Source organism: Dermochelys coriacea, chromosome 7 (genome assembly GCF_009764565.3).
Source record: "Dermochelys coriacea isolate rDerCor1 chromosome 7, rDerCor1.pri.v4, whole genome shotgun sequence".
NCBI classification, from domain to species: Eukaryota; Metazoa; Chordata; order Testudines; family Dermochelyidae; genus Dermochelys; species Dermochelys coriacea.
Genome location: NC_050074.1, coordinates 72,688,397 through 72,708,775, shown reverse-complemented (window position 1 = coordinate 72,708,775; position 20,379 = coordinate 72,688,397). Strand labels below are relative to the sequence as shown.

General features: G+C 40.8%; 1 protein-coding gene across 17 annotated transcripts in view; it reads left to right on the top strand.

The window, feature by feature from the left end:
• The window catches only part of SHLD2 (shieldin complex subunit 2), a 166,127-nt gene that overhangs the window by 99,572 nt on the left and 46,176 nt on the right, over positions 1–20,379 (top strand). Inside the window, exon 1 of one of the 17 annotated variants that reach the window (XM_043519713.1) lies at positions 17,037–17,079. The exons of 15 other annotated variants lie outside the window; for them this stretch is intronic. The gene's annotated coding sequence lies outside the window, so the exon portion shown is untranslated. Of the gene's footprint in view, positions 1–17,036; positions 17,080–17,951; positions 17,976–20,379 lie in introns of those variants that run through there. One more of the 17 variants, XM_043519712.1, reaches the window with a different exon arrangement.

The following is a 20,379-nucleotide window of genomic DNA, read 5'->3' as shown; positions in this document are numbered from 1 at the left end:
TTCAGCTGCAGTTTCAAACAGTTAAAGTATTTTTCTTTATTTCCTACCTTCACCTGTTATGTAGAGTTCACTTAGACTTTTAATGCTTGTGGTAGGTGAAATGATACCTGTGTGTGTTTGTAAAGCACTTTTGCAATGTGCACAATTCTGACTGAGGTCAGTGGAAGTTCTGTGTTTGGAGCAAATGTGTGAAATAAATGCAGAATATACCACTGATATCTACAATGCAGATAATACATTTTCAGTGTGTATAACTTGTATATTTTGAGGTCCTTGGAATGAAAAGTCCAGTCTAAACTTCAGTTGTAGCGGTCTTTATTTTTAAAAGAAGCAAGGAGGCTAGAAGGCAAAACATTGTTTTAGGATTTTGGGGCAGGGTTTGAATGTATAAAACAAATAACATCTTAGGCATGCAGAACAGTCACAGAAAAAGTCACCCAGTAAGTATCTGAGCTAAATACATTGGTTATGTCAGACAAAATCAAATAAATCTATTATTGAAACACTAGATATGTACATTTTTAGCTAAAAATATTGATTGCTGCCTCTGGATGTTTATATTATACAATCAGATAAATGGGCAGTTTTTTACTTGAGGACTATGATCTGTTTAAAGATGGAGTTTCTCTGTTGAGCAAGAAAAAAAATCTTGTTTGCTGTATTTAGCTGAATGATGCAGCTGGTTCCCTTATGAGCGACTAAGCCTTATAAGCTCCAAGAATTCATTTTCTCTCATCAGTAATGCTCAGTGTATTAGAAGATCACTCCACTCAGTGTTCTTATCACTTAGTATTCTGATGGTGTGTTTATTCTGTACAAATTTTTTCCCCAATCTCTCCCTCTTCCCTCACTCTTGTAATTCTACTGATTTTTTTTTTCCGGTTACTCTGGGTTATTGAATATCAACTAATTCTACATCATATGATATTTTTCAAACTGAATTGGTGTCCAAATAACTGCTCTTTCCAGTGTAATAGCTCCAGAGAAGTGAACATTTGGAAGAATAATCAGATTTTTTTTTCACACTTTATTGGCGGGAGGGATAGCTCAGTGGTTTACGCATTGGCCTACTTAAACCCAGGGTTGTGAGTTCAATCCTTGAGGGGTCCATTTAGGGATCTGGGGCAAAAACTGGGGATTGGTTCTGCTTTGAGCAGGGGGTTGGACTAGATGACCTCCTGAGGTCCTTTCCAACCCTGATATTCTATGATTCTAATACTTCTTGATACAGCCATTAATATAGGTACTAACATATATGACAGCAAACGTCATTGGATTCTATAAAGACACAGCTGTCATTTTTTGCAGCTTCATGTGTTGACATTGCATGCCAATTATTGAATGAACTAATTTTCATATTTGCAAATCTGCATATATGTCATCTTAAAACATTTTGGGAATTCGTGCTTATGAAAGGTATCCGCCTCAATTCAGCCTTGACTAGGCATTAAGATTCAATTACATAGTATTTTCTCCCATATGGATCATCAACAGAGATTAAACCCAGAGTTTTCAGCTCAATAATACAAACCTTTTCCACTTGAGCTGCAGGATTAGTTGATGAAAGTTATCAGGATAGACTGATTTTTTTTTTTAAATCAAAACAATTTAAATCACTGATTTTAATTGTGATTTAAATCAGCAAGAAGGAAACATTGATTTAAATCATCAGTTTTAATTGTGTTTTTCAATAGTACTTTTTAATTATTTTCCAAAAGAGAGATTAATTCTTATCCATGTCCAGTAAAGCAGTGGTTTTCAAACTTTTTTTTCTGGGGACCCAGTTGAAGAATATTGATGCCTACAATCCAACAGAGCTGGGGATGAGGGGTTTGGGGTGTGGGAGGGGGCTCTGGGCTGGAGCAGGGGGTTGGGGTGTGGGAGGGAGTCAGGGCTCTGGGCTGGTAGTACAGGCTCTGGAGTGGGGCTGGGGATGAGGAGTTTGGGGTGCAGGAGGGGCTCCGGGTTTGGGGAGGAGCTCAGGGCAGTGTTGAAACAGGTAGGCACTAGCCTGCCGTAGCTGGGCAGCATCACTGATGGGACTTTTAATGTCCTGGTCGGCGGTGCAGACCAGAGTGACCCAGTGTCTGTCATGCCGCAACCCAGTACTTGATTGCGGCCCAAAGTTTGAAAAATACTGCAGTAAAGCTTGTTGATTTGCAACTAAATATAGATTTTCCACTAATTTTGCTGCTTCCTTTTACTCATGAGGAGGATATACTAGATATATGTTTGTTTAAGCAATTATGTAGCATAACTTATATTTTTTTTTCAGATTCTTAATTTTTACGTATTTTATGTTAGAAAATGGTAACCAACTCATTTCTTATTTACTAGATGATTATTAATATTTTACTTGCAACTTGTATCAAGTTCTATTTGGATGGATATTCAAATAGAACACAATTTTAATTGTTTTATTAAATAAAACTACATTAAATGTACAGGCTACATAAGAAAAAAGTTAGCAAATGTGACTTACTGATCTTACTAATTTATTAAAAGGAAGTGTTATCTGTAGTTAGCAAACTGAATGATTGTTTCTGGTCAACATATCCTTCAAGATTCTGTAACTATTAGATCTTATTCTCTCACACCTAGTTGTTGTTCCTAGAGTAGAAGAGGAAAACAAACTTTCCTGCTTTTTCAGCTCTCAGTTGGTTTCTTAACTTAGAACGAACTAGTCATTGAACTGAACTAGTTAAATAAACTGAAATGAAGAAAATATTCTCTCTACATTTGGAGAAGAGGCTTCTGCTGTCAAAAGCTGGTTTAGCAAATCAACAAACTCTGCTCCAGGTGCTTAGACAGTGTTTTCCACCAGTTCAGTAGTGTGATTTTCTTTAAAACTTGGCAGCAAACATGTGCTTAATATTTTTTTTGTATTTAATTTAAATGATTTTAATAGATTCGGCCTTAACATAGGTTGCATTTGAATTAATTTCAAAATTAATTTACTATAGGTTAATTTCATAAATATGGATATCTGATTTAAATAAAAATAATTTCTTGTTTTTAAATCATCATTTTTTTTATCCACCGTAGTTATTATCCTTGATAGGGACTGACCCATAGAGGGGACACAACACACATTTGACCAGTACACTATATAATTATACATGAAATAGCACTGAAATATCGGGGATCAGGATTCCCAGATTCTATTCCTGATTCTGGGAGCAGTGTGAGGTCTATTGGTTAGAGGCAAAATAGCTAAGGACATAATTTCGCATATTCATTCTGAAAGGTAATGTAGCTAAGTGGCAGAGCAGTGATCTGTCATCTTAGAGACCTCAGATTTGTTCCCAACTGTTCCTGAAGTAATCTTCCACAACTTCTCAGTCATGTAAAAATGGGTGATTGATAATTGCTTTCCCTAAGATGGCAACGTCACAGGTCTATTTGAGGTCTCCCTGTTGGAAACTCACCAGACTGCTGTGAGTGGATCCAAATGCGGAATCCCACATGCCCCTCACTTGCTGGGGCTGGGCACTCTTCCTGGCTTTGGCCTCTAGGCACACGCCATAGTATAGACCTCATATCTGACACCTCTTTTGGTCACGTCTGGATTAACCACTGTGCACTCTGTACACTTGCACGGGGCCTCCATCTCTGGGGGCCCTTGACCAGCAGAAAACAAAACAAATGTACCCCATGCGCCAGGTTGCAATGCCAATCTCTCAGATTTGGCCCAGCTACTCCTCTGTCATGACAGAGGGGCAGCCGGACCAAACCTGAGTGGTGTTGGGCTGTGTGAGTGAGGGCCACGCAATGAGAGCGAGTGGAACTGGACATCTGGGATCAGGAGGATCCACCCTAGTCTGGGATGGGAGCAGTGCCATTGAGTGGCCAGGAATGTAAAGGGACTAGCGGTGAGTTGTTGGTGGGCTATGAGGTGAGTGGGGACTCTTTGTGGGTGAGAGGTTGGGGATGAGTGGAAGATGTTGGAGGGAAGGACCAATGCAGCTGAGGTGTTGAGGGCTGCAGTGAGCCAGATGTATGTCAGGGCTACTGGGATGTGTGTAGAATTGTGATTGTCAGAATAAGTGAGGGCTCTGATGAAGAGTTATTGTCATATCTGTGGGGTGCGAGGGCCATTCAGGAGTCTATGTGAAGGGTGGGGAGAGGGGCATTTAGAGTGTGTGGGGAGGTACATATGGGGTAGGGGCACTTTAAGGAAGGTTGGTGAGGGGACAACTTCCACTGTGAACAGGGCCCCAAAACTCATTAATCTGGGCCCAATCTTGGTAGTGGGGACCCTGCCCTTGATCCACTTGGACACGCCCTGAAACTAGTGCCCTCTGTCCCAAGCAACTCTTGCACATTCCCCAGAATTGCACCAAAGGGGTATGAAGAAGTCCGCAGGAATACTAACAGCGGAGGAACTGGGACTAGTCTTCATGGTCTTGTGGTTTGAAGTCCAGTGCATGTTCCCCTAAGCTATTAGATATTTTGTGGTGAAATCTCTAGCTCATTTTTCTGTCTTCCTCTCCTACTCACCATGAAAATGCATGACATTTTACTAGTTATTTTTTGTTTTTTCTCACTGTCTTCAGTACAATATGCTGTACCATATGGAGCCTTCCATCTGTGGAAAGGAAAATATATAACAAATATATATACAATGCAGCAATATAGTTTGTCAAAATTTAAAAAAAACACACATGAAACATTGTTTCAATATAAAGAGAATCTGCTTTTATTATAATTTTCATCCCAAACTTCCAGGTAAATCACAACTTTCCATTCATCAATTATGTCAGCAGTTAAGGGCCACATTTCTGGGCTGCTTTGTGGCCCATTATGCCAATCCAGTTGGGGCATGTCAAGGTCAGGAGCAGTACTCTGGCTATTCTGGGCTGCCAAATGGCTCCATAGGGATCTATCACAGGCAGCCTGTAAGTTAGTCACCTCTGCAGATGTTAATTTTTATTTGGGAAATATGTTTGATATTTCTTTATATGCAGCATTAGGCAAATTTAACATTACTGTGGGAACCTTCACCTAAGGCTACCCATTAAAACTGTTCAGATTGAAGCTGGTGTAGAATGCAGTGCTTTGTTTATTGAGTGCGTCATCAACATGGGAACATATGACACCAGTGCTGTTAGATCTGCTTTGGTTGCCATTGAACTCCAAGTGGAGTTTTGAGATACTGTTTAGAATCCATAAAGCCCTAAATGGCTTGGGACCAGCCTGCCTAATGAATCATTTTTCTCCATGTCCTTCTGCCACAGCTGTAGTCCCCAGAGGTTCCTGAGCTGGAATCTTCTCATTAAAAAAGACAGAGGAGCTAACGAGCAAAGCATTTCCTGTGAGGGCTTCCGAACTTAGCCCAAATTTGGTGACCGTCCAGGCACACTGAAAAATACTTGTATGTATCTGGGCTTTGGAAGACAGCTGAGATGTGCTTTCCTCAACACTGAACGGCTGAAAAGGACTTTTTGTAGGTGGCTGGCCGAAGTTCTGTGGAGATAACTTTAAAGCTGCTGGGATTTTATTGTATTGTAAATGATGTGTTAAGGCATGTAGAGTATTGGATAGGTGTCTTTTTTTTTTTTAAAGATATAAATACATTTTAAAACAGAATAAAATTAATATTTTTATGAACATTAACCAATGGATTTTGCTCAGACTTAAAAATAAATCACTTTTAGTCTTAAATTGAACATGGGGAGCACTTTTTCAGAAAGTCATAAGCAACAGATAATGGGAGTTTCAAATGGAGTTCCCTTTTGTTAGTTGAAATATTGCTGCCAACAACAATGATAAATTCAGCAAGTAAAATTAAGAAAAATGCTGACAGTAGTGTCATTAAATATTTATACTGTATAGTAACATTGAAATATGGAAAATAAGTAGGTTTAACAATATCTGTTTAGGACCTCACCCCACGCTCATTAAAGTTAACAGTAAAACTCCAGTAGACTGCACTGGTGCAGGGTTGTGCGGTGCCATATACTGCTATCAGTTTTTAAGAAATTAGCTGTTTAAATCAGTGGGGAGTTACTTATAAACGAATGGCATGATATGGCTGTTCTTTCAAAGTTTTGATTCCATTATGAAGATCAGTTCCAGTTTTATATTCAGTATGTATTAAATAAAAGGATTCCAAAAGAATACAATACCTGGACTCTGTAACTCCTTCTTTACAGAAGGATTTTTTTTATGTGGTTCTCATAATCAATACATAATGTCTGGTGGAGCTTTGGATTTCCAGGTAGCTTTTCTTTTTCTTTTGCCATTAACATTGAGAATGAAGAAATGTTGTATAGGTCTTAACTAGGGCTGTCAATTAATCGCAGTTAACTCTCACGATTTAACACAAAAAAATTAATTTGACAAATCACAGTTTTAATCGCACTGTTAAACAATAGAATCCAATTGAAATGTATTAAATATTTTGGATGTTTTCTACATTTTCATATATATTCTATTCTGTGTTATAATTTAAATCAAAGTGTATATTTTTATTACAAATATTTGCACTGTGAAAATTATAAAAGAAATAGTATTTTCATACAAGTACTGTAGTGCAATCTTTGTTGTGAAAGTGCAGCTTACAAATGTAGATTTTTTTTTTGTTACATAACTTCACTCAATAACAAAACAATGTAAAACTTCAGAGCCTGCAAGTCCAATCAGTCCTACTTCTTGTTCAGCCAATCACTAAGACAAACAAAGTTGTTTACATTTACAGGAGATAATGCTGCCCTCTTCTTATTTACAATATCACTAGAAAGTGAGAACAGGCATTTGCATGGTACTTTTGTAGCTGGCATTGCAAGGTATTTTTAGCATATCTGGCACATACATTCATATGCTCCTTCATGCTTCAGCCACTATTCCAGAGGATATGCTTCCATGCTGATGATGCACGTTCAAAAAATGTGTTAATTAAATTTGTGACTGAACGCCTTGGGGGAGAACTGTATGTCCCCTGCTCTGTTTTACCTGCATTCTGCTGTATGTTTCATGTTATAACAGTCTCGGATGATGACCCAGCACATGTTGTTCATTGTAATAATACTTTTACTGCAGATTTGACAAAACACAAAAGTACCAATGTGAGATTTCTAAAGATAGCTACAGCACTTGACCCAAGCTTTAATAATCTGAAGTGCCTTCCAAAATCTGAGAGGGACGAGGTGCGGAGCATGCTTTTTGAAGTCCTAAAAGAGCAACACTCCAATGCGGAAACTATAGAACTCTTACCACCAAAAAAGAAAATCAACCATCTGCTGGTGGCATCTGACTCGGATAATGAAAATGAACATGCAAGAGTCCGCACTGCTTTGGATTGTTATTGAGCAGAACTCATCATCAGCATGGGCGGGAATGGTGGTTGAAGCATGAAGGGACATATAAATCTTTAGCGCCTCTGGCATATAAATATCTTGCGACACCGGCTACAACAGTGCCATGAGAATGTCTGTTCTCACTTTCAGGTGACGACGTAAATGTTGTAACGTTGTAAACAAGAAGCAGGCAGCATTATCTTCTGCAAATGTAAACAAACTTGTTTGTCTGAGCGATTGGCTGAACAAGAAGTAGGACTGGTTGGACTTGTGGGCTCTAAGATTTTACATTGTTTTATTTTTGAATGCAGCTCATTTGTACGTTCAACTTTCATGATAAAGAGATTGCACTACAGTACTTGTTGGAAAGTACGGTACTATTTCTTTTGTCTTTTTACAGTGCAAATACTTGTAATCAAAAATAAAGTAAGCACTGTACACTTTATATTCTGTGTTGTAATTGAAATCAGTATATTTGAAAATGTAGAAAACATCCAAAAATATTTAAATAAATGGTATTCTATTATTGTTTAACAGTGCAATTAATCGCAATTTTTTTAATCACTTGACAGCCCTAGTCTTGTCTTATTTTTCACGTTAAGTAGTAGAGTTTTGGGACACACAGGAATTCCTATGGTTTCTTTGGCATTATGAGCTAATATTGTATTCCAGTAATTTGACAACTTTGGACTGCTCCAAAACATCTGAAACAGAGTACTAATTTTATTTTACATCTTTAGCAGTAGGGTGGCATGTCTGGCAAGTTGCCAATTTGCATGGAGTAATTAATGTCTTCTATAAAAGACTGTAATATGACATGCAAAATTTTACACTAATTACAATGGTTCTTTTATTGCTACGTATCTCTTGCTAATGTGTTTCAGACCAAGTGTCTCTGATGACAGTTTCCCATGCTTTTAAAATGTTACTTATTCTTCTGTGGCAGCCAAATAATACTGAATAGGTTCTGCTAACTGCCTTATGCATAAAAATGATCTTGATTGCACTGTGAAATAGCGATGCTTATGTTTGTCTTTTGTCTCCATCTGTTTGCATTGTTGCTGTTCGTGATGACTTAAGACTGTCAACTGCTAACTTCATTTCCGTGATAGAACAGATAGAAAAGCACCTCATGTGCACAGCAGATAATACTCTCATCTCTTGTTTAGATAGTCTACAGACATGCAAAAACTGTATTCTAAGTTATGTTTAGGTACCTTGTTGCTCTGAATGTTATTAATAGGCCTCGCAAGTTAATGCATTTGCAAAACAAAAGGCATCACAAAAAAGTATATTTACTTCCTACAAGTCCAGTATTGTTTTCAGATGAATAGAACTTTAGAGGGCTTTCTTTGGAGTACACAGGCCTGATCCTATGCCTATCTGAGTCAATGGGAGTCTTTCCACTGGTTTCAGTGGGCTTTGAATCAAGCTGTATCAGCACCGCCATGCACCAACCCAGAGATACTATGTAGCGCAAGAAGAAGACTCTTCCTTTCCTAGCGTTGCCAACTTTCTAATAGCAGAAAACTGAACACCCTTGCTTTGCCCCTTCTCTGAGGCCTCACTCTATCCCCCCTCCCTCCATCGCTCGCACTCCCCCACCTCGCTCACTTGCTCATATTCACTGGGCTGGGGCAGGGGATTGAGGTGCATGCTCTGGGGTGGGGCAGGGGATGAGGAGCTTGTGGTGCAGGAGGGGGCTCTGGGCTGGGGTCATGGAGTTTGGAGTGTGGGAAGGGGCTCTGGGCTCGGAGCCCCTGTGGCCATCCCTCTGCCTAGGAGCCGGACATGCGGGCCACTTCCGGGAATTGTGGGGAGCCTGCTAGCCCTGCTGCGCCGGCAACTAAACTTTTAACAACCCAGTCAGCAGTGTTGACTGGAGCCACCAGGGTCCCTTTTCGACTGGGTGTTCCAGTCGAAAACCAGACACCTGGCAACCCTATTTTCCCCCTGGTCCAGGGACTCGAAGAGCTGCCACTGCAGTGTTTGTTGGACATGCTTGTGAAGCAGGAAAACGGACTGTGTCAACTCTTTGTCTTTGCAAAACACAATGAATCATAGAAGATAAGGGTTGGAAGAGACCTCAGGAGGTCATCTAGTCCAACCCCCTCTGTCGCTGTTAGCAGGCTGGCTTGCAGCACAACTGAGACAGTTGCTGGTAAAAGCATTTTATTTCTGATTATACAGTCATATATATACGATAGTTGTTTATCCTTTTTACAATTCATTATCCAATGTCCTTATCTTAGTGTTTCATTATTCTGCTGTGCTGGAAACTAGAAGTTGCTTCTCATGCTATTAGCTTTGTAGTGTAGCCAAATTCCCAACCTGTATATAATCTTGTTTACTTCGTTACTCATGACCCGTGGGGTAGCTTTATGCTCTACCAAATTCTGCTATCTTCCATTGACAAATTCTTCCTTAGAACATTTGATAGTCTCCATCTCCCACACCCCTCCTCAGAGCAGGACCAACCCCAACTAAATTATCCCAGCCAGGGCTTTGTCAAGCCAGCCCTTAAAAACCTCTAAGGAGGGAGATTCCACCACCTCCCTAGGTAATCCATTCCAGTGCTTCACCACCCTCCTAGAGAAATAGTTTTTCCTAATGTACAACCCAGACCTCCCCCACTGAAACTTGAGACCATTGCTCCTTGTTCTGTCATCTGCTACCACTGAGAACAGCCTAGCTCCATCCTCCTTGGACACCCCCCCCCTTTCAGGTAGTTGAAGGCTGCTGTCAAATCCCCATTTCTTGCACTATTTTTGTTTCCATAACTATTTTTAAAAAAAAAAATCCTCTTGTTTATTTTTAGAAATGTTAGCTATTGAATTCTGAGTTTAAGCCTTCCAAAACTTTCTGGTAATATAAAGTAGGCTACAGCTTTTAGTGATCTGTATGGAATGTCTTTGAGGTCCAGATCCTAGAGAACAAGATATGTCTTTGAAAATCACCAGCACAACTGGCATTGATTGGCAGTTTCATCAGAGAGGCCAAGCATTAAATAGACCATTGAGTCCAAGGATTGAATTAGACCTCTCATCCCAGAAATGGTCCAGCCAGGGTGGGACAACAACGTAGCAGTCCTGGGAAAATTGGTGCTTCTACTAACCAGGCTGTAGCTGTTTTCTGTATGAAAAAAATCTATAATTTTAAAACAGCAATACAGTACACCACAAATTCATTTTAAAAATATAATTTTACTTTGTAAAAATAGTAAAATAAAAAAGACTTCCTTCCATTTTGTAATGCAGAGTACACCATGCTCTGGGAAAACAGTATGATATGTGTAATGCTTGATTAAAGGCCTTGTTTAGATCTGTGAAAATCCACTGATTTCCATAAATTTGTATGGATGTAACTGAGAACAGAATTTACCCTGAAAGATTTATGGTAGCTCTATTTAGATGCTCATATGTTGTTGTGTCTCCCGCTCCCACCATCCAGCTTCCGCTGTCCCCAAAGGAATCTGAGCATTTATTTACATGCATTTCTGTAAGTACTGGAGTTACTCCAAAATTGCACATATTGTTTGTTTATTTTTTCTGGATCATACCTAAGGCCTTAATCCTGAAAACACTAATCATATCCAATCAATCAACAGCTCTGTCCTTTTCTTGAATTCAGTGGGGTTAACTTCATGGTTAAAGTTACCTATGTGCTTAAGTGTTTGCAGATTGGGGCCTTAGTGCATCTTTGTTGGAAATTACTGTAATTGATCTACTCTGCTTGGCGATAGTTAGTGAGACAGTTTTGATGGTATGTCAGGGAGCAGGGTGGATTTGATTTAAATCATTATTTAAATCACTGGTCAGGAAGACTCTATTTAATCATGGATTTCTACATAAAAGTGCATTCTTGTTGGTTGTTATAACCTTAATACATATTCTTCACAACTCAGAGAGAGATGTAGGTTTCACTTTTAGACGGTATACACTATACACTTTTAAAGTGATTTATTTTGAAAACTTTTCAGATTAGTTTTACAGCTATATCAGGAAATGAATGATTGTTTGGTTATTTCATTTACCAAATATAAATGAAGCAGATAGTTCACCTCCCAATGACTTCATAAATATCTCCAATTCAACAGGTTAATCATTAATATTTGGAGGATTTTCTTGCCATGCTATATTAAGAGGAGAACATCGCCAGTCAGACATTTAAATTATTTTATTTAACTAAAACAATAACATGTATTCTGGATTTTTTTCTTCAACAGCAAACAGCAAAATATAATATTTTAACAAAACAAGCATTTGAATTTAGTTAAACATTCAAATTCTTTAAAATCAGGTTTGTTTTTCTTTGTTTGTTTAACAAAAAATAGTTAAATAGTCTATTTTTTAAAAAATATTTAATGTCAGCCAGGTCAATATGAGAAACTTAAAATATTGGCTTCTGCAGCTAACGCAGTCATCTTCACCTTCATTTTCCTGTTTGTTCATAATCTGGAAAAGAAAAACAAGCTTTCCTGCTTTTTCAGGTCCCAAACGATTTCTCAGTTTGGAATGAATTAGTCCAAAGGAAGAAAATTATTCTTTCTACACCAGCAGAAGAAGCTACTGCTGTTAAGTGAGATTATCACTTCAACAGTCTCTGAATCCAAGGGCTTAAGTGACTTCCACCAGTTCACTGATGTGACTTTTTCTTTAAAACATTATCAGCAAACATATATTGCTTGAATGGTTCACCCTTTGCTCTGAAGTTTATTATAGTTTCGATTATGGAGGGATGATTGCTGGATTTCCATGTCATAACCAACTCCTTTTCTTCAGCAGTTAAGGTTTGACCCTGGTACTGAGTATTGAGACTATTTGCAAGACGATGAGCTGGAGATAGTGCTTGTCCCATTTGTTTTTTTAATACTTGTAATTTAACTCTATCATTGCATATGTCTCTTTTTAAGATCTCCCTCAGTTCCTTCCAAATTTCAGCAGCGTCAGCAATAAAACAGCTATTTCCCTGCATTTTTTTCGAGGCTACAGAAATAGGCTTCAGGGACTCCGCATGTGTTCAACATTTCTCTTAAGCCCAATGTTGAGAACTTTGGCTGTGACAGTGCCATCTATTTTTTCACTATTTTGTTCACAAACTGTCATCAGATTAGGCCAGTTCTTGATATAGTGCTCAAAACAGTCCACTACTGAGTTCCATCGCACATCTTGTGGGAGAGTTAGCTTGGTTCCTCCCACTTTTTTCAAAGCACCTGCTGCAAAGTGGTTGTTGCGGAAGTATTTTGCAATTTCAACAACATTAGCCTTTATTTCTGGAACACTGAAGTCTTTGGCTAGGAGGTGCATCAAATGAGCACTGCAACTGTATGTTGTTAGCTTGGTACTCTCTTCTAAATAATTTCTTCTCATCTTGGATACATTTGCAGCATTGTCTGTGACCAAGCTGCGTACTCTACATCTGAATTTATTTTCCATAGTTTGGTATAGCTTTTACTGCTACTTTTTGTAAGTATTCTGCTGTGTGTGCATTTCCTCATGTATCAATTGTTTCTGTAAGGAAGACCTTCCCTTCTTCTGTTGTCACACAAGCACATACAACAGGATCATTGGGGACATTGCTCCACCCATCAAGACTCAGGTTAGCAATTTTACCCTCTAGATCTTTTGCACACTGCTCAATTTCTCTTTCATACACTTTATCCAGCAATTTGCCTGTGACATCTGCTCTGTTGGGTGGACTGTATCCTGGTCTTAATGACTGATTCTCAATCATTCGGATAGGAGAGTTTGTTGCATAAACAAACCGGGCAAGTTTTTCATCAATAACCTCTTTTTGTAATTTGCTGGTTCTTATCATAAATTTATCTATGGTTGTTTCTGGATGATTTTTTTTGCTACAAGTGATATAATGTGGCTATGTGACATACATGATGTGGCTGAAACACTATCATTGGCAGATAACTCTGAAACTATAGGAAATGATGGTGATCTTGAAGGTGGATAGTCTTCAAAATCCTGTATGTTGAGGATGGATTCTCCTAAACAAAATAAGTCAATGCAGTTATTTAATTATTACTATACTGCTCATTTAGTATTACTCATTGCATTCACTGACACTCAGTACTACTTTAAAGGTGAAATTGTAAAAGGAAGATCTGCCTATTTCAGCTAGTTATTTTTTATCACAACTGCATCTAAAATGATAGTACCATAGAGTAACAACTATATTTTTTGCTCAAACATGAGAATTCCAGAAGAATAGTCCAGAAGGAAGACGGGCAGTCTTTAAGAAAGAAGTATGAAATAAAAAAAGTTTACCAGCCTGAAGATTCTGCATTTTCAGACATGTTCCTTTCATCATCTTCAACACAGCTTCCTCCTGAGAAGGAACACTTCTCATGATGTTGTTTCATTCAGGCAACCAGGCCTTGCATTTCTTTATTGCACTGTTTGCATTTTGCACGCATGCCTGTCTTACCCACAGGTAGAGGAACTTCATTAAAATATTCCTAAACTGGGTCTCTTTTACAGCCTGTTGCCATTATAGATTTTTCCTTCTAGTGAGAGAAATGTATGGTAGATCTCAAATCGATGAAGGCTACACTCAGAAAGACCTCAAGACTTCTGGAATATGCTGCTCAAACGGTTTCACTTTTGTTTCTACTGCCTGTACCTCCCTTCTCACATTTATCTACAGACTCCTTCTCCTTGTCCAGATCTATTCCGCCTCCAACAATCTTCTATTCATTGAACTTTTTGAAACTTTGCACTTTTAGAGAGAGGTAAGGGATTGACTCTGTGTACACAAATTTGCAGAGGGACAATAGGGTTGAGGTCTGTTATTTCTCACCTCCTATATATTATTTATTTATTTTAAACCATTTTTGCTGTTAACATGCTTATCTCTGGAGACACAAATCCACAGTTTGAGAAGTGCAAAACTAAGGATTTCTGACGGTATCTTCTAGACTGAGCACTGAGTCCTATTGGGTAGATAGAAAGATTAACCTAAATAATCTATACAGAAGCCCCTGGAAGTCCATAAGATTGGCTCCCTAATCCATGAACTATTGCAACTCATTTACAAAACTTTTTTTAAACATTACATGAATATATTGTCTCATACTATAGAATTAGAATTTATAATCCCTATTCCATGACGAGATATCTTTGAGCTATAACGTATCTTAATTAAAACTGTCTTTAGATGGGTTTTTTCCTCAAAAAGCATTTTATCAAAAAAATCCAATTTTTTTTTAAAGCATTGATTTTTATCCACCCTGTTTATAATTGTATGGTAAAAATGAGAAAGTAAGCAATTTTTCAGTAATAGTAGGCTCTGAAACTTGTATTTTTATGTCTGATTTCATAAGCAAGTAATTTTAAAGTGAGATGAAACTTGGGGGTACACCAGCCAAATCAGGCTCCTGAAAAAGGTACAGGCGTCTGGAAAGATTGAGAACCACTGTACTAGGTTGTTAATAGATTTCATTACTTTATTGGAAACAGTTTATATAAAGATGGGTTTCCATTTTGTCACTGAAGCACTTTGAGACTTTTTTATACACTATGGTTTATTGTGAGCAAAGAAAATTGATATGTATGTATTTTATCCACATAGTACTGTAGCAAGTTAAACCAATAAGTAAAATAAGTAAAAGTTGGTATATCTTCATAAAAGTTGCTTTTGTTCTACTGATAGCCTCTAGGCATCAGGGATTTCCAAACATCAGGATTATTTCTTGACATCGTGCTTGGCACTGTACAGCACATTGAAGAATATAGTTTCTTAGAGGCAAATGTAAGATAACAGATCAAGTTTTTTTTATATAGGGTTTTTATAGGCTCTCCGGGGTCGAGGAGTAGATATCTCTAGGTGGGGCCACTGGGTTCTGTAATCCTCAAGTGGCCAAGAGTATTCCCTTTTCAAGTGGGCAGCTAGAGAGGGACTTAGCTCATACCTCTTGTGCCCTATGAAGATGATGATTTATCGTGGCTTTTGTGGTCATAAGAACGGCCATACTGGGTCAGACAGTCTATCTAGCCCAGTATCCTGTCTTCCGACAGTGACCAAAGCCAGGTACTTAAGAGGGAATGAACAGAACAGGTGATTATCAAGTGACCCATCCCTTGTCACCCATTTCCCAGCTTCTGGTAAAACCGAGGCTAGGGACACCATCCCTTTCCATTCTGAGGCCTTTCAGAAACTGCTCAAGGAGGAAGAGATCAATTAAAGGGTTTGTCTGCACTAGAAAGGGTTTGGCAGTATAGCTATACCAGCAAACCCTCCTAATGGGGAGACAGCTTATACCAGCAAAAGATGTATTTTATTGGTGTAATTTATACCAGTTCCCCCAAACAAAATAAGTTATGCTAGTAAAATGACATTTTTGACAGTATCACTGCCACTATACTAGGGCTTTTGCTGGGATAACTATGTAAGATAGGGGTGTGATTTTTGTCAAACACCCAACTTTCATAGGTGCCAGCAAAACTTTTAAGTGTGGACCAGGTCAAAGATATCAGCATTCTGCAATTCATGAAGTTGACAAGCAGCTTGTTTCATTAACAGTCAAATATAATCAACCTATTGCGAAAACAAAATTAAGTGCATTTGTTTCAATACGATTTGTGTCACTGCCTTAGAGCAGTGGTTCTCAACCACTGGTCTGGGGCCCCCTGGGGGGCCACGAGCAGGCATCAGGGGGTCCGCCAAGCAGGACCAGTGTAGGACTTGCTGGGGCCCAGAGGGAAAAGCCAAAGCCTCACTGCATGGGTCTAAAGCCCGGAGCCTTGAGCCCCCTCATCCAGGATTGAAGTTGAAGCCTAAGCAATGTAGTTTTGTGGGGGGCCCCCTATGGTGTGAGGCCCCAGGCAATTGCCCTGTTTGCTAACCCCTAATGCTGACCCTGGCTTTTGTATGCAGAAAAAACAGTTGTAGCACGTGTGGGCCATAGAGGTTTTTATAGCATGTTGAGAACCCCTGCCTTAGAGCACATAGTTTAGGTTAAAGGTAGAAGAAGAAAGAAAAGAAGTGGGGAAAACTACATCTAAAATGTAAAAAAGCACCTTTGGTGCAGTCATCTGTTTAATAGTTACTTAGGGCTTGTCTGCACTTACATTTTATAGCACTCTAACTTGCTGGCTCAGGGGTGTGAAAAATCGCTCCCCTGAGTGCAGTAAGTCGGAGCGCTTTAAAGGACTAGTGTAAACAGGCTCCGAGCATGGATCCCAGCCCTCGGAGCTAATCCCCTCATGGAGGTGGATTACCAGGAGCGCAACCACACTTGCACTTCAAAGCACTGCGGTGGAAGCGCTTTGAAGTTTCTAGTATAGCCATGCCCTCAGTCACCTGTTTTCTGTTAAAGCTTAACTAGTTTGCTGAACTAATATCTATCCATACAACTGAAAGCTAAAAGATCATGTATCTCCTATTCTGAAGGACACCAAAACTCCCTTCTTCAAAACTGAGGTTTTGGAAAATTGTATCTCTCGTCATAATATGCACTTGCTGTTCGTGAGAAGAGTACCTTGATACTTTTTTCTTGAAGACCTGATACCAAAGCAGTCAAAGACTTGAATATTTCATCCTTTTTGTGTGTTTCAGTTGTTTTACCTGACTTTTTTTTACCTTTATCTCTCATTATCTGAAAGGTCACTGTTCTAAAGGACTTCTAACTTCTGTTGTTTGTAATGGTCGCTGTATGCTCATGTCTCTTTAATTGTGTGTGCTGTATGTATTGCAAAACAAAAATCAATGTTTGTTTCTTTTCAAAAGGAAAAATCCTGCAAGTAATGCTACAAGAATCAGCAAAGGCAAAGTAACTGCTCCTTTTATTCTAATTTTTAAAGACCAAAGGAAGACATCTCAGTTGTCTGAATAGAACAAATATTCAGATGTTTGAATATTCAAAACTTGCAGCCTTATTTCTATAAAATATCCTTTAAAATGAGTAATGTATCTATTATAGTTAACTCCAACTGAAAATATCCAAATGTAAGCTGTCTATCTTCAGTGAATAACTAGTCGAAATCAATTAGCCCATTATAGCAAAAACAAAATGCAGAGCAGAAATTGAGAAACTCCTGGTCCTGATCCTGCAAACACTTACATGCTTAACTTCAAGCACCTGAGTAGTCCTATTGGACTACTTCCCATTCAGTAAGCTACTGTAATGGTAAAATCACTGTATGAAGGGGTTATGAAGAAGAAATAAAGGAGTATCTTACAGTGAGGTCAGCTTTAACCTCTAGGCTCTGTTTTCTGAACTGACTGTTCTTTTAGAACAGGAATGGGCGAACTATGGCCCATGGGCTACATCTAGCCCTTGAGCTCCTACCAGGGAGCAGGGTCAGGGGCTTGCCCTGCTCCGCGTGAGCCGCAGCTCTCGGAAGTAGCAGTATGTCCCCACTCCAGCTCCTCTGCATAGGGGCAGCCGGTGAGAGCCGCACGCTGCCCAAGTGCCGCCCCCGCAGCTCCCATTGGCCAGGAACCAGGGCCGATGGAAGCTGCAGCAGTAGCGCCTGAGTCCAGGGCAGCGCGCAGAGCCGCCTGGTCGCGCCTCCACATAGGAGCTGGAGGGCGGACATGCCGCTGCTTCCAGGAGCTGAGGGGGTTGCGTCTGTGGACTAGGCAGTGCGCAGAGCAGCCTGGCCACACCTCTGCGTAGGAGCTGGAGGAGGGGGGATATGCCGCTGCTTCTGGGAGCCGCTTGAGGTAAGCGTCACCCAGAGCCTGCACCCTTGACCTCCTCCTGTGCCCCAGCCCTGATCCCCCTCCTGCCCTCAGAAGCCTTTGGTTCCAGCCAGGAGCACCCTCCTGCACCCCAAATTCCTCATCCTCAGCCCCACCCCAGAGCCCGAACCCACCTGTACCCGAACCTCCAGCCCAGAGCCCCCTCCCGCACCCTGAACCCCTCACTTGTGGCCTCACCCTGGAACCTGCACCCTCAGCCCTGCCTCAGCCCAGAGCCCCCTCCCATACTCTGAACCCTTCTGCTCTACACCCAGCTTGCAGTCCCCTCCTGCATCCCAAACCTCTCATCCCTGGCCCCACCCCAGACCCCACACCTCCAGCCAGAGCCCTCACTCCCTTCTGCATCTCAAGCCCCAGCGTGGAGCCCCAGCCTGCACCCTGAACTCCTCATTTCTGGCCCCACCCCCCCCACACCCCAACCCTCAGTTTCGTGAGCCGTACAATTTCCATACTCAGATGTGGCCCTCAGGCAAAAAATTTGCCAACCCCCGTTTTAGAATGTGTAACGCTTCTGAGCACATAGTGACAGCACTGGCTGGGTGTGGTTTAAACTCTTGAGCCTGCTGCTTATACTGCAAGAGTGCTATTAAGTTCTTCTATGGCAATGTTGAACTAGTTCTTCGTACATAGAATGTGTTTCTTTTGTGAAAACAGTTGTAAAATATAGGCTAAGTAGGCCTGATACTCCTCTAATGCCACTATAAATTAGCTGTAGCCAATCTGCTTTTATCAGCCAGGGTCAAAAATCAGATACTAAGTCAGGGGTGGGCAAACTTTTTGGCCTGAGGGCCACATCTGGGTAGGGAAATTACATGTAGGGCCATGAATGTAGGGCTGGGGCCAGGGGGTTGGGGTACAGGAGGGAGTGTGGGGTGTGGGAGGGCATGGGGTATGCAGGAAGGGGCTCAGGGCAAAGGTTTGGGGTGCAGAGGGGCGTGGGGTTACAAGGAAAGGGGTTGGGATGTGGGAGGGGGCTCAGGGCAGGGGGTTGGGGTGCAGCAGGGGTTTGGGATGCAGGGTTCAGGAAGGGTTCGGGGTGTGGGTTCCGGCCCGGCACTGCTTACCTGGGTGTTAGCAGCTCCAGGGTGGCAGCAGCGTGTAGCGGCGCTAAAACAGGCTGCCTGCCTGCCTGCCTTGGCCCCACTCTGCTTCTGGAAGCCGCCGGCACCATGTCCCTGTGGCTCCTGGGGCAGGGGCTGTAGCAAGGGCTCCGCGCACTGCCCTCGCCTGTGGGTACCTCCCCCAAAGCTCCCATTGGTTGCATTTCCTCGCTCCTAGACAATGAGAGCTGCGGTGGGCAGTGCCTGTAGGTGAAGGCAGCACGCGGAGCCCTCTGCCCCCGCCCCGCCCCCCAAGGGCTGCAGGGATGTGATGCCAGCAGCGGTGCGGGGCCCACAGCACCACGGAGGTGGCAATCCCATGGGCCAGATCCAAAGCCCTGATGGGCCAAATCCAGCCCGTGGGCTATAGTTTGCCCACCCCTGTACTAAGTAGATAATTTTATGGGGGATTTTAATATTGTTAAAAATAAATGGCTTTCCCATTCATGATTAATGTAGATTTGAATTTCAGTGAAAAGTGTAAGTACTATTTACATGGAGCCAATTTCATCCTTGCTATAAGAAGAGCCTTACAGGAAAATAATAGACATAGGTATTGGCTAAGTGGGGAGATTGATTAGCATAGCTTCTGTGGAATTATTCCACAATAGTTTTCCTCATAGAATGTCCCCATGTGGACCCTGTTGCAGAATAAATACTACACTTTTGTTAGCAGAATAACTGGAGTAAAGAATAACTGGAATAAAGTCACTTCTATTCCAGAATAGCTACTCTGAAATACCTCTACTAGCTGATTTTGCTATTAGTTAAGATCATAATCTCTATGCAAAGACTTGTATTTAAGGTTTAGATGGGAGGCATTGTGTGGCAGTTACAAGACATGACATTGGAATAAGGAAAAAAGGAGGACGAGGATGACAAAAAGAAGTCATGCAGTTCTCTTGTGTGTGCACAGATTTTTTGATTTCTTACCATCTTGTACTGTGGCTGCTACTCCAACAGACCATCCAAAATCATCTTATTTTTCTGGACCCCCACTTAGTGGTGGGACTGGATACTCTTCCAAGCTTTGCCCGTATAAGAAATTACTTAGTATATTGTGCAGATGTTCAATATGATCACCTGTGTGATCTTACCTGGCTTTCCTTTCCTGATACGTGTATGCCTCTTTGGCATTCTTGTGCATATCTCTCCATGGGAGGGCTCAGTGTCCCCACTGGACTCTGCTAGGCTCCTGGGCTTGGCTTTTTACTGATTTGGGGGAGACAAAAAGTGGTGATAAACTCCCTAGCTTTCCTCACTTG